This window comes from Sciurus vulgaris (assembly GCF_902686455.1).
Source record: "Sciurus vulgaris genome assembly, chromosome: 5".
Classification (NCBI taxonomy): domain Eukaryota; kingdom Metazoa; phylum Chordata; class Mammalia; order Rodentia; family Sciuridae; genus Sciurus; species Sciurus vulgaris.
In genome coordinates, this window is record NC_136465.1 from 74798410 (window position 1) to 74813250 (window position 14841).

A 14841-nucleotide genomic window follows, 5' to 3' on the forward strand; every position below is an offset into this window, starting at 1 on the left:
CCATACTTTGACATTTTTCTTAAATTTTGGTACTGGGAATTGAACTGAGGGGCACTTGACCACTTAGCCACATCCCCAGCTCTATTTTATATTTTATTTAGAGATAGGGTCTCACTGAGTTGCTTAATGCCTTGCTGAATTGTTGAAGCTGGCTTTGAACTTTCCATCCTCCTAGCTCAGCTTCCCAAACTGCTAGGATTACAGGTGTGTGCCACCCTATACTTTGACCATTCTTGACTGCTTTTGTGTAATTGAGAAATGTTTGTGATGTCAAACAAATTACTTTTATAGCATTCCTAACCTGACCATTGTAGTTCGCAGATATATTTTCTTTTCTAGTGTGAAACCCTAGGTGAGTGATTTGTGGTCAGACTGAGGGAGACATTGGGTCCAGCTATAGAGCTGAGTATTTTTCCTCACAAATGACCTCACAGTTAAAATGCCTGAATATTCCAGAAACTTCTGTGCTAAGTACATATTCTTTTTTCCAAGTCTTTTTGGGGCCTCCCACAATGACTGGAATTTGGTTATATGGAAATAAATGCATATGTGACAGAACTAAGTTAAAATTATTAACTCCAAAACAATAGAAACAACAACAACAAAAACTCCTCAGAGACGTAATTGGAATAAGAAGCTGCAGAAATCATTTATAATAATTTTTAAATTCTTAACTTTGAAACATTGACTGTGGAGATCTCAGACCCCAATTCATTTCCAAGATGAATTCTGTCTTTTCAGGTCTAACTACAGTGTTTGGCACCTCATTTGTGCTAATGAGAAATGAAAACATATTTTATTTTTCTTTGCTGGGAATGAAACCTCGCCCATTTGTATGCAAGCACTGTAACACTGAGCTACACCCCTAGACCAACAGTGATTTTATGACGCAAAAAAATTCAACTGACCTCATAACACAGATAGATTTTATTTGGGTGGACAATTTTCCATTTCTTCTTGTCATTTCCTCTATAGTAAAAGATCATAAACTCTGTCTCTTGGGCTGAGGTTGTGGCCCAGTGGTAGAGCACTTGCCTCACATGTGTGAGGCACTGGGTTGATTCTCAGCACCACATATAAATAAATGAATAAAATAAAAGGTCCATCAACAACTAAAAAATAACAACAAGAGCAACAAAAAACTCTGTCTCTTTGTGGGTAAAAATAGTGTTAGAGCCAGGTGTGGTAGTGCATGCCTATAATTCCAGTAATTAAGGTATGAAGATTGCAAATTCAAAAGCAGCCTCAGTAATTTAGCAAGGCCCTGTCTCAAAATACAAATAAACCAACAAATAAATGAAAGGACTGGGAATGAGGCTCAGTGGCTAAGCACCCTCAGGGTAGATCCCTGTTGAAAAAAAAGAAAAAGAAAAAAAAAAAAAAAAGAAAGAAAGAAAGAAAGAAAGAAAGAAAGAAAGAAAGAAAGAAAGTTGTAGAAGTGGATTAGAACTGGGTCTTGTGATGTTCTTTTGGGGTCTAGACTATTCTTGTTCCCTCATTCATCATAGTACCATATAAAGGTGGATATTCTTCTTAACTCATATCCTGGAAGATACTGATGCATGGTATCTTGGAAAATATTTCTATTGTAAGAACTTATATGCTTTCTAAATTATTCTCTATCCCTAATTGAATTATATGGTTTGAAGAAATGAAGTAACCCTCTAGGTTCAAGCTGTGGGTACAAGAAATTCAAATGATCAACTCTGAAGTACTAAATGTGCTTACTTTTATCCCCAGTTTCATCCCAACATGTGCCTGTCAGCAGAAGAGAGAGAGAATGAGGTTGTTTATTTTTAGCCTGCTGTGGTAGTGTCAACAGATCACACACTGTATAGAGTAGGGGCAGACTTGCTAATCTCTGAACTTCCCGGGAAAATCATTAGAGTTCACAAGATTGCTGGGCATAAACATAACATCTGCAGATAACAAGTCCAAATTATCACATCCTTTCCACAAGAAATAAAGTGGTTGAAGCATTAGGTCTGTGTATACTCTGGAGTATTTCTAATGCCTTCTGGGTGTGGCCCAACTGTCATGCATCTACTGACTACAACTTGTAAGTGTGTTCTGACTGAATTCTCAGACTCTATTTCTATGTTCCTCCTGATGCTTCCTATTTTCTTTCTGCCTGATTTTACTTACTGTGTGACCATTTTGTGTTTTTTCTTTTTTCAAAACATTATTCTTAGTTTATTTTATGTAGTAGACATGGATAAATATTTACACTTAAAGGGAAAGTGTAATGTAACTATTAGCAAATGAACCTAATTTTAATTTCCCACCTCTTTTTTCCCATATTCGCTCCTCCTAAAGGAATTTCTCCTTGCATTTCTTTCCATTTCCATCCTAATTGTGTCCATAACTTTGTGTAGATTTCCCCTCTCTTTTGACCTATCCCAGTTTCTTTCTTCTACAAGGTTTGAATTGGTTCCCACAAGACCTCTTGAAGTTGACCCTTCTAGGCTTGGGTATGGAGAATTAATGGGAGAGTAAGTCAATAAAATATTCCTCTATCGAAGACAGAGTAGAAGAATTTTACCTACTTCTGGTCACAGTCTTGTTAAAGACTTTGCTAATGAGAATGTTGTACACATAAGCTTACTGTTAGGAATATGAATCCAGTTACAACAACTGGATGCTGAATCACCACCTGTAGTACAGCACACATAGTGTTAACACTTTTACCCACAACTTACCCCCATTTCCTGAGTGCAAAAGCAACTTCTCTTTTTTTTCTTGTTAGAACAAAATTTTCCTTCCTGTTATATACTGCTATGGTCACAAATGCAAATGGTTGTAATGACAAACAGAAACACATCCTGCACTTTGGTCATATCTGATTAACAGCAATGCAACAAGCCTTACTGATCACTACTTGGTAGAAAGTTGTGGTGTGGTTTGTGTATTTTGGATCACTCTGAAAGATCTACAGTATGTTTAAAATCCCCTTAAAGTACCAGCCTCACCACCGATCAATCACAGAGATAAAGGGGCATTTAGTTGTAGATATTTAAATTTGATTTATTAATTAATATTATTTCATTTAATATTGCTCAAAAATGATGAGTACCTGTATAATGTTCTCTAAATACCTTTTCTTAAATGGAACAATTTGTGCTTTATGCCATGGATCCCTATTTCTGCCAAAATAGTGAATCTTGTGACCTTGCATTTCCCCCAAATAATTTTGTTCCTTGTCCTATAACCACAGAACTCTGGTAGCAATCTAAGCTAACTGCTGTGATATCAGGGATATATCAATGTTTCTAAAATAAGAAATTAAACAATGAAAAAATAAAAAGTCAAAAATTAGTGACTAGAAATGAATTTTACCAAGAAGGCAAAAGAAAAGATGAGAGAAAATATCACTGAAATGCTGAAGGACAGAGAGACAGCATCTACTTACATGAAATCCCAGAGGGAAGGAAACAAAGCTGGTGAAAAAGAAAGAATTTAAGAACAGATTAAATTTCACAGAAGGAAAAAAAAGAGAGATGAAATCTCATTTTGAAAAACACTAGTACCATGCCATAATTAAAAACAATCACACCTGGCCAAGTTATACATACATCTCAATAGTACCAAATTAAAATTCCAAGTGAAGGGGACTCTGATCTGCCAAGAAGTATGACGCAGATTGACTCTAAATAGAGAAAGCCCTTATAAGAAGGTAATAGAGAAAGCCTTAAAAAAATTTAAAAAACAGTAACTTTGAACTTAGAATTGCATATGTACAGCTAGAATGCCATTAGAAGTACATTATCAGTCAAATAAGATCACAGTCTTACAAAATACATGTGATACTGCTTTTAATATGAGAAGATAGAGTGAGCTTAATTCAACAGTAAGTGTCAGGGAATTAAAATGTTTTTCAAAGCTTAACCTTTAGTTAAACATATGTCTAGATTGCTCTATGATTCTGTTTCATCAGGCTAGCAAAGAATAAGTGCTATTTTACATAAGAAAAGAAAGACAAAAAGGGAAATAGAGAAATGATTTCAACTTATTTCATCTTGGTAGCTTTTGTGTTTCTAGGAATTTATCAATTTTCCCTAGATCATTCAATTTTTTTTGGTTAACAATTGTTTATGGTACTATCTAGTTTGTTCTTCTATTTCTAGGGTCTCATGTAGTAAAAGTAGGTTGGTGATTCAAGATCGTGTTTGGTTTAATTTTCGCATACTTACAGTTGTAAGCTTCTCCCTTAACACTGCCCTCACTGATTCCATCCTTGTGGCATGTTGTGTTTTCATTTTCTTTCATCTCTAAATATTTTGTAATTTCTATTCTAATTTCTTCTTCACCCATTGATCAAGTGTGTTGATCAATTTCCACAGATCTGTGAATTTTCTAGTTATCAATTTCTCACTTTATGGTATCTTTGTTGCAGAAGATAATGAGAGTACCCCTTTATTCATGGGGCCACATTCCAAGAGCCTAAGTGGATGACAAAATGGATAGTACAAAACCGAACATGCGCTATATTTTCCTATATGTTCATGCTTATGATTAAGTTTAATTCATAAATTAGGCAAAATTAAAGATTAAGAGCAATAACTAATAATCAAATAGAATCCTATAATAATATAGTTTAATATGGTACTTATACTTTGCACTGGAGAAAGGGATGATTCACATTCTGGTGTGCTGAATTGGAATGATTAAAAAATTTGTCGTGTGACTCAGAATGGTCCTCTATTTAAAACAAATAAAAATTTTTAAAAATTTCATTTAATTTTTGAGACTTCTTATTCAGTATTATGGAGTGTCTGTGTTATTTAGTTTTTTGCTATCATTAATTAAAATTATATAGGTTTCCTTTTATATATCTACTACATATTAGATCTTTATCAAAGACTTCATTCTGTGGGTGCATATATACATGTTAATGTGTTTTTAAGTTCCAATTGCACATGTTCTTTCCTGGTAAATAGGGAAGGGATTGCCTTTAATTTACTAACTTTGCATCCCGTAACCTTGTTGTAATTACTTTTTATTTCCAGAAATTATTATTTCTGTTGTTGATTTCTTTGATATTTTTATACACAGATAATTTCTTCTGTAAACAAAAACAGTTTGAATTATTTTTCTTCCCTATCTGTATACTTTTTATTCCCTTTTCTTGTCTTATTGCATCACCAAAGACTTCCAGGATGACGTTTAATATGCATGAGGAAAGGGTCTTCATGTTTTTTCCTCTATCTTAGTGAGAAAGCTTTGAGAATTTTACCATTAAGTATAATTTTGCTCTAGGTTTCTTTTGTGGAAGCTCTCTATCAAGTTGAGAACTCCCCACTTTATGTTTGTTTGCTGAGAGTTTATTTGTTTTCGAGAATGGGTATCAAAGTTTGACACATAACGCCGTAATCATGGGATTTTTTTTTTCTCTATCTCTTTGAACTGATGGATTGCTTTGATTTATTTTAATGTGAAGTAGACTTGTAAACGTGGGATAAATCCCTCTTGGCCATGTTCTTTTAATACATTGTTACACTCCATTTTTTAATATTTTGTTGAGGATTTTTCACCTTTATTCTTGAGAAATTTTAGTCTGTAGTATTCATTTCTTGCAATAACTTTTTCTGGTTTTAATATTAGAGTAACGCTAGCTTAGTAGAATTAGCTTAACAGAATTAGTTAGGTTTTATTCCTGTCCTTTTATTTTCTGAATTAAGAACTGTAAGGGAAAATGTTCTGTAGTTAAACCACCTGTTCAATGATATTTTATAATAGCCTTGGCAGACAGCCTTCTCTCTTCCCTCATACTTCGATCCAATTAATTGGTGTTAAGGTCATTGTGGAAGCAAGTACCTTTTGTACTTTGCTTTACAGGGTGTACCTTTTCAGCATCCGTTTTGCTTTTTCCCACAGTAGTCAATGAAATGTACCTGTGGTTGATCTTTGGTAGCTGTTTTATGCTACTTCCTCAGTGGTGAGCAGATCTCTGATTAGTATTAGTTTTGGTTCCCAGAATACTTCAAATCTATTACCATTGAACAATAAAGAAATAGACAAATAACCTAATTAGAACTTAGCAAAAAAAATGAACTCAGGAGACGAGAGATGGCAGATTAATATGAGGCAGCGTTTCTCTTAGCTCAGCTACCTGGAACTCAGTCAGAGGAAATACCACGTCTCCCCGAGGCTTAGAGTGAAAAATTCTGAGACTGGAGGGGCAGTCTGCCCTAGCTGAACCACAGATTGCATGACTCATTCATCAGATATTTAAAACAACAGCAACAACAACAACACTCTCCATCAGAGTTTATCAATCATCCTGGATCCAGAGGCCATCTTGGGACTGCAGTGTGGCGGAGCCTCCAGAAACTAAACTCAGATCTGAGAGTTTGCAGCAGGTTAGTGTGGGCTTGTTGGAGCCTAGCAATGCTGAGGAAAGTCAGAAACTGGGATTGTTCTTTCCAGGGGAACACAGGTTAGAACATCTGAAGAGAACCAGGCTCTCCCCAGCTCCAGAGGAGCTCCAAAGGATGAGACTGGCAAGGCTGGCACTGCTGGTGGGAATGTAAAATGGTGCAGTCATTTGTCAGTTTAGTAGCTCCTCTAGTGTTAAGCACAGAGTTACCCTTGACCAACAATATCATTCTTCACTACATTCACCAGAGAATGAAAACATTTGTTTATACAAAAATATTCATAGCAGTGTTATTCATAATAGCCCAAAATACCAAATGCTGGCCAAAGCCTTTCAGCCAGCTAGACCTGCCCAACTGTCCACCGCTAGGGGTGCCCAAGCTCCCAGAGGACCTCCAAACTCATGCCTCAAGTGTGGGCAAGAGGGCCACTGGCCATGAGCCTGCCCCAACCCCTGGCAGCCCCCAAGTCCTTGTCCAAGATGCCACCAACCAGGACATTGGGCAATGGATTGCCCTGGTGCTCAGAGAAGTGCCAGGTCATCCTTGGCCCCTCCCTCCGGCGAATTGCTGGGATTGGCAATGGATGAATGAAGGGGCCTGGGACTTCTGCACCCGATGACCATCACCACTCAGGAGCCCCGGGTGACCCTTACAGTGGCAGGCAGGCAGATCCCTTTCCTTATAGACACTGGAGCCACCTTTTCAGTGCTGTGAGAATTTTGGGGACCCACTTCCCCTGCCAAATCCTCTATTGTCGGGGTAGAGGGAAAACCATATAACCCCTTACAAACCTCTCCAATAAGTTGCCATATAGGACAAATTGGCTTTACTCATTCCTTTTAAATAATTCCTTCATGTCCCATTCCCCTTCTGGGAAGGGACATCCTAACCAAATTGGGTGCCTCTATATCCTTCTCACCCACCATGTGCCTTAGACAAGACTCCTCTGCTATTCCTCTCCTTATGACTCTACAGGAATATACAGCTTAAACAGAGTCCTCATATCCTGGCTGACCCCAAGGCCTGGGACACTCATACACCCTCTGTAGCTAAATGCTCACCTGTACTCATTCACCTAAAGGACCCAACATCCTACCCAGCCCAGGCCCAATATCCCCTTCCCTGAAGGAGCCTTACAGGACTTCAACCAATCATCCAGGATTTAAGGCAGAAAGGCTTCCTGCACCCTGCCAACTCACCTTATAACACTCCCATTCTGGCTGTTAGAAACCCTAATGGATCTTACCGTCCAGTGCAAGACCTCTGCATCATTAACTCAGCAGTGGTCCCCATCTTTCCCATTGTATCCAATTCTTACACCCTGCTTTCTTCTATCCCTTCTTCCATCACACACTTTTCAGTGCTAAATCTCTTTGCTTTTACTTGGACTGACCCTTTCACTTGAGTTTCTTCTTAGATAACCTGGACAGTTCTCCCACAGGGATTCTGAGACAGCCCTCATCTCTGGTAAAATGCTAACCCTTCTCCAGCTCCTAATCCACAGGCTTCTTCCAACCGATACTCGGCCACTCCTGTGGGACCCCTTCGTCTCAGACTGAAGATCATGGAGCCCTCCACCCTTTCTCCCATTCCAGAAATTGGGAGCCAGACGATTGAAATACCAGACAACCATGCCCAGCCATAAGGACTGGATTCCTGTTTGTAATTTTCCTAACCACTGAGTTTGTTTTCCAATAGAGTGCCAGCCAAAAAGGGGAGCCCCCTGTCTTTTACTTCCATTTCAACCAATCAGCTTGCATTGCAGAAAATATAAGGATCTCACAAAAAACGGAGCCTGGCTGCAGATGTGCTCCCAGAGAAACTATCAAGTCGCCAACTCTTCCTGCCACAATGATATCAGCTCTACGTCCACATTCAGCAGGAAGTGTTTTCAGAAGACTGACCTTCATCCATGTACCCCCCAAAAATATTTTTTTATAAAAAAGGAAATGGGGGAATGTAAGGTATAAAGCTACCCTTCTCTCCCGTTACAGGAAATTCCCGCCTACCAACCACTTGTCAATCTGCGCTCCGCCCGTCTCTTCTATTACAGGAATTTCTGGCCTCCCCCCCACCACCTGTCAATCTGTGCTCTGCCTGCCTATTACATTACAGAAATTTCTGGCTTATGCTGCCGACATCTTCCTGCCTCCCGCGTTATGTCCTAACATGTTATTGGTCCATTAGTCAGTCTGCAAGAATTCTCCTCTGTGATTGGTTCCTCCCAGCCCGTGAAATTCCAATATCTGGGAGAAGCCGTATGCCATTTCTTCTTCTTTTTTCTTTTTTCGATCCCGAGTGGACCTTATCCGTCCCAATAAATAAAGTCTTTTGGGTGAGATCTCGTATTAGCGGAGTGTTTTTTCTGGGAGCTACTGGCGAGCAACAACTGAGCCAGCGACCCCTAACACCAAGAATCTTATATTCAGCAAAACTCACCTTCAGATTTGATGACAAAATAAAATCCTTCCATGATAAACAAAAGCTAAAAGAATTTACAAGAAGAAAGCTGGCATTAAAGAACATTCTCAGCAAAATATTACATGAGAAAGAGATGAAAAACAACGATGCAAATTAGCAAAGGGAGGAACTATCCAAAGGAATAGCCAAATAAAGAGAAAACAAGTCATATCAAAAATCAAAAATGAGTCAAATGACAGGAATACAAATCACTTCTCAATAATAACCCTGAATGTTAATGGCCTGATCTCATCAATCAAAAGACGTAGACTGGCAGATTCGATAAAAAAGAAAGACCAACAATATGCTGACGGGGGGTTTCAAGATGGCGGCCTAGAGGGTGGCTGCATTTCATGTTGCTCCAGGACTCAGGATTCAAAAGAGGAGATATTGAGACGCTTGGGACCAACTCAAAGCAGCCGGGTGACTCTCACCCCCTGGGGAGGCATCCCGGATGGGACGGTGGTCCCGGAATGCAGGAAACTTTGTGAAGTAGAACTGCCGGCGAGACGTCCATCCCCCCGCTGGAGCAGTGAACTCGGACAGCTGGGAGCGCCGTAAAGGAGGCCGCTCGGCACAGTGCTGGGACTCGGAGCAACCACTGGGGCTCCAGCGGCTGCCCAGGGGAAGAGTGGCGAGAAGAGCTGTGTGGACTCAGGACACCGGGGCCTGCCCTGAGGAGGAGGAGGAGGAGCGTGGCCACTTGGATTTGGAGTGACTGCACCAGAGCTACAGGCGGTTGCCAGAGGAGAAGCAGCGCGGCGAGCTGTTTGGACTCAGAACGACGCTTCTGAACCCCGGGGCCTGCCCTGAGGACGAGGAGGAGGAAGAGGAGCGCGGCCGCTTGGATTCGGGTGACTACACCAGAGCTACAGGCGGTTGCCAGAGAAGGGGCTGCGTGGCGAGCTGTTTGGACTCTGACCACTTCTGAACCCCGGGGCCTGCCCGGAGGAGTAGGAGGAGGAGGAGGAGAAGCGCAGCGGGCCGTTCAGACTCGCAGTGACTGCATTAGCGCTCCAGGCGGCTGCTCAGAGGAGAAGGCAAGTGGTGAGTTGTTTGGTCTTAAAGTGACAGCTCCTGAACACAGGGGGGCTGCCTGGAGGAGAAGCGTGGTGGGACGCTTGGTCTTGAGTGGCCGCACCAGAGCTCCGGGCGGTTGCCCAGAGGACCCGTGCAGCGGGTCACGTGGATTCAGAGCCACTCAGAGGGACTGCTCCTGAACACCCGGGGGGTTATCTGGAGAAGGAGGAGGAACGGGGAGGGTCACTTCGACTCGGAGTGATTGATTGCCCCGGGCTACGAGTGGTTGGTGGGAGGAGGAGGCACGAAGTGAGTTTCTTGGACTCCTAGTGACCGCACCGGAATACTGGGCAGCTGTCTGGAGGAAGAGGCCTGTGGCGGGTCTCTGGGACTCAGAGCGATTGTTCGGGGCCACAGGTGGCTGCTCAGAGGAGGGGCAACACAGCCAGGCGATTAGGTGCAGAGCAGGGTCCCAGGATCTAGGAGGCTTCTTGGTGGAAGAGCTGCACAGAGACAGGCTTAGGGCGGAGCGAAGGTTCCAGGCCTGTGGGCAAATTCTCTGAGGAGGGGCAGCCTAAGGAGATTCATCTGCGAAAGGTGAGGCTCCCAGGCCCAGGAGATAGGGCCGGGCCCCTGGGAACTTTGCAGAGGAAGGCAGCCCAGCCCAGGCGGTAGCTGTAAATTGAGGGGAACCTCTAGGAGGGAACTGACCAGCGAGACTTCCCCACCGGGTGAGTCTTCCCTGCTGGGTGAGGTTTCCCCACAAGGACGGTAAAACCAGAGACTCAGGCCCAAACAGGCCTTGCCTCAGCCCACAGCCTAGGTCCCCTTTGGATGACCATTGGTCAACAAGTGGAGGCACCTCTGCCCACTAGCAGGGATTATACCCCACCTGAAGGCCACCACTCCTAGAGAGGCAGCTTCCTTGTGGAGCACCGCATTATCAACTTCCTCCAAGACTTCAGCCTACTGAAGACTAAGGGGGGATATATATAGAAATCTTCAGGGACATTGTAAGTCAATAGAGGAAATCTGCAATATCTCAGCGGTCCTCTGATACCTGAACAATATGAGAAAACAAGGAAAGAAAATGCTGCAAACAAATCTAGATGTTACATCAATAAAACCCAGTGACAGCATGGCAGAAGAAATGACAGAAAAGGAGTTCAGATTGTACATAATTAAAATGATCAGAGAAGCAAACGATGAGATGAAAGAGCAAATGCAAGCATTGAATGATCGCAGCAATCGACAGTTAAAAGAGCAAATACAGGAAGCAAAAGATCATTTCAATAAAGAGTTAGAGATATTGAAAAAAAACCAAACAGAAATCCTTGACATGAAGGAAACAATAAACCAAATTAAGAACTCCATAGAAAGCATATCCAATAGGATAGAACACCTGGAAGACAGAACCTCAGACATTGAAGACAAAATATTTAACCTTGAAAACAAAGTTGAACAAACAGAGAAGATGGTAAGAAATCATGAACAGAATCTACAAGAACTATGGGATATCATGAAAGGCCAAATTTAAGAATTATTGGGATTGAGGAAGGCTTAGAGAAACAAGCCAAAGGAATGAACAATTTATTCAATGAAATAATATCAGAAAATTTCCCAAATCTGAAGAATGAAATGGAAAATCAAGTTCAAGAGGCTTATAGGACTCCAAATAGACAAAATTACAACAGACCCACACCAAGGCACATTATAATGAAAATACCTAACATACAAAATAAAGACAAAATTTTAAAGGCTGTGAGAGAAAAGAACCAAATTACATTCAGGGGGAAACCAATACGCATATCAGCAGATTTTTCAATCCAGACCCTAAAAGCTAGAAGGGCCTGGAACAACATTTTTCAAGCCCTGAAAGAAAATGGATGCCAACCAAGAATCTTATACCCAGCAAAACTTACCTTCAAATTTGATGATGAAATAAAATCCTTCCATGATAAACAAAAGCTAAAAGAATTTACAAAAAGAAAGCCAGCATTACAGAACATTCTCAGCAAAATATTCCATGAGGAAGAGATGAAAAACAAAGAAGCAAATCAGCAAAGGGAGGAATTATCCTAAAGGAATCGTCAAATAAAGGAGGAAACAAGTTGTGTCAAACAAATAAATAAACAAAATTTTAAAAATGAACCAAATGACCGGGAAACCAAATCATATCTCTATAATAACCCTGAATGTTAATGGCCTGAATTCATCAATCAAAAGACATAGACTGGCAGACTGGATTAAAAAGAAAGATCCAACAATATGTTGCCTGCAAGAGACTCACCTCATAGAAAAAGATACCCATAGACTAAAGGTGAAAGGATGGGGAAAAACATACCATGCACATGGACTCAGCAAAAAAGCTGGAGTATCCATCCTCATTTCAGATAATGTGGACTTCAAGCCAAAGTTAGTCAGAAGGGATAAAGACGGTCATTTCATACTGCTTAAGGGAAGCATAAATCAGCAAGATATAACAATCATAAACATCTATGCCCCAAACAGTGGCTCATCTATATATGTCAAACAAATCCTTCTCAATTTCAGAAACCAAATAGACCACAACACAATAATACTAGGTGATTTTAACACGCCTCTCTCACCACTGGACAGATCTTCCAGACAAAAATTGAACAAAGAAACCATAGATCTCAATAACAAATCAATAATTTAGACTTAACGGACATTTATAGAATATACCATCCAACCAAGAGTGAATACACTTTCTTCTCAGCAGCACATGGATCCTTCTCTAAAATAGACCATATATTATGCCACAAGGCTAATGTTAGCAAATACAAGAAGATAGAGACACTAGCATGTATTCTATCAGATCATAATGGATTGAAGTTAGAAATAAATGAAAGAGTAAAACACAGAAACTATTCCAAGATCTGGAGATTAAACAATATGCTATTATATGATGAATGGAGAACAGAAGATATTAGGAAGGAAATTAAAAAATTCTTAGAGGTAAATGAGAACAAAGAAACATCATATCAAAATCTCTGGGACACTATGAAAGCAGTACTTAGAGGGAAATTTATTTCCTGGAGCGCATTTAATAAAAGAAGTAAAACTCAACAAATAAACAACCTAACACTACAGCTCAAAGCCCTAGAAACAGAAGAACAGAACAGCACCAAAAGTAGTAGAAGACAGGAAATAGTTAAACTCAGAGCTGAAATCAATGAAATTGAAACAAAAGAAACAATACAAAAAATTGACAAAATAAATAGTTGGTTCTTTGAAAAAATAAACAAAATTGATAAACCTTTAGCCACACTAACAAAGAGAAGACGAGAGAAAACGCAAATCACTAAAATTCGGAACGAACAAGGAAATATCACAACAGACAGGATTGAAATACAAAACATAATTAGAACCTATTTTGAAAATCTATACTCCAACAAAATAGAAAATTTCGAAGACATCAACAGCTTTCTAGAGACATATGAATTGCCTAAACTGAACGAGGAGGACATACACAATTTAATTAGAACATTTTCAAGTACTGAAATAGAAGAAGTCATCAAAAGCCTGCCAACAAAGAAAAGTCCGGGACCAGATGGGTTCTCAGCCGAGTTCTACAAAACCTTTAAAGAAGAGCTCATTCCAATACTTCTCAAAGTATTCCATAAAATAGAAGAGGAGGGAATCCTCCCAAACTCATTCTATGAAGCCAATATCACACTGATACCTAAACCAGACAGAGACTCATCAAGGAAAGAAAATTTCAGACCAATATCCTTAATGAACATCGACGCAAAAATTCTCAACAAAATTTTAGCAAATCGCATACAAAAACATATTAAAAATATAGTGCACCATGATCAAGTGGGTTTCATCCCAGGGATGCAAGGTTGGTTCAACATCAGGAAATCAATAAACGTAATTCACCATATTAATAGACTTAAAGTCAAGAATCACATGATTATTTCAATAGATGCAGAAAAAGCATTTGATAAAATACAGCACCCCTTCATGCTCAAAACACTAGAAAAAATAGGGATAGTGGGAACATTCCTTAACATTGTAAAGGCCATTTATGCTAAGCCCATGGCTAATATCATTCTAAATGGTGAAAAACTGAAAGCATTCCCCCTAAAAACTGGAACAAGGCAGGGATGCCCTCTTTCACCACTTCTATTCAACATCGTTCTTGAGACTCTGGCCAGAGCAATTAGACAAACCAAAGAAATTCAAGGGATACGAATTGGAAAAGAAGAACTCAAACTATCCCTGTTCGCTGATGACATGATTATATATTTAGAGGAATCTGGAAATTCCACCAGAAAACTCTTAGAACTCATAAGTGATTTCAGTAAAGTAGCAGGTTACAAGATCAATGCCCATAAATCCAACGCATTTTTATACATAAGTGATGAATCTTCAGAAAGAGAAATTAGGAAAACTACCCCATTCACAATAGCCTCGAAAAAAATAAAATACTTGGGAATCAATCTCACAAAAGAGGTGAAAGACCTCTACAATGAAAACTATACAACACTAAAGAAAGAAATTAAAGAACACCTTAGAAGATGGAAAGATCTTCCATGTTCTTGGATAGGAAGAATTAATATTGTCAAAATGGCCATACTACCTAAAGTGCTATACAAATTCAATGCAATTTCAATTAAAATCCCAATGACATACCTTACAGAAATAGAGCAAGCAATTATGAAATTCATCTGGAAGAATAAGAAACCCAGAATAGCTAAAGCAATCCTTAGCAGGAAGAGTGAAACAGGGCGTATTGCAATACCAGATCTTCAACTCTACTACAAAGCAATAGTAACAAAAACGGCATGGTATTGGTACCAAAATAGAAAGGTAGATCAATGGTACAGAATAGAGGACACGGACACAAACCCAAATAAATACAATTTTCTCATACTAGACAAAGGGGCCAAAAATATGCAATGGAGAAAAGATAGCCTCTTCAACAAATGGTGCTGGGAGAATTGGAAATCCATAT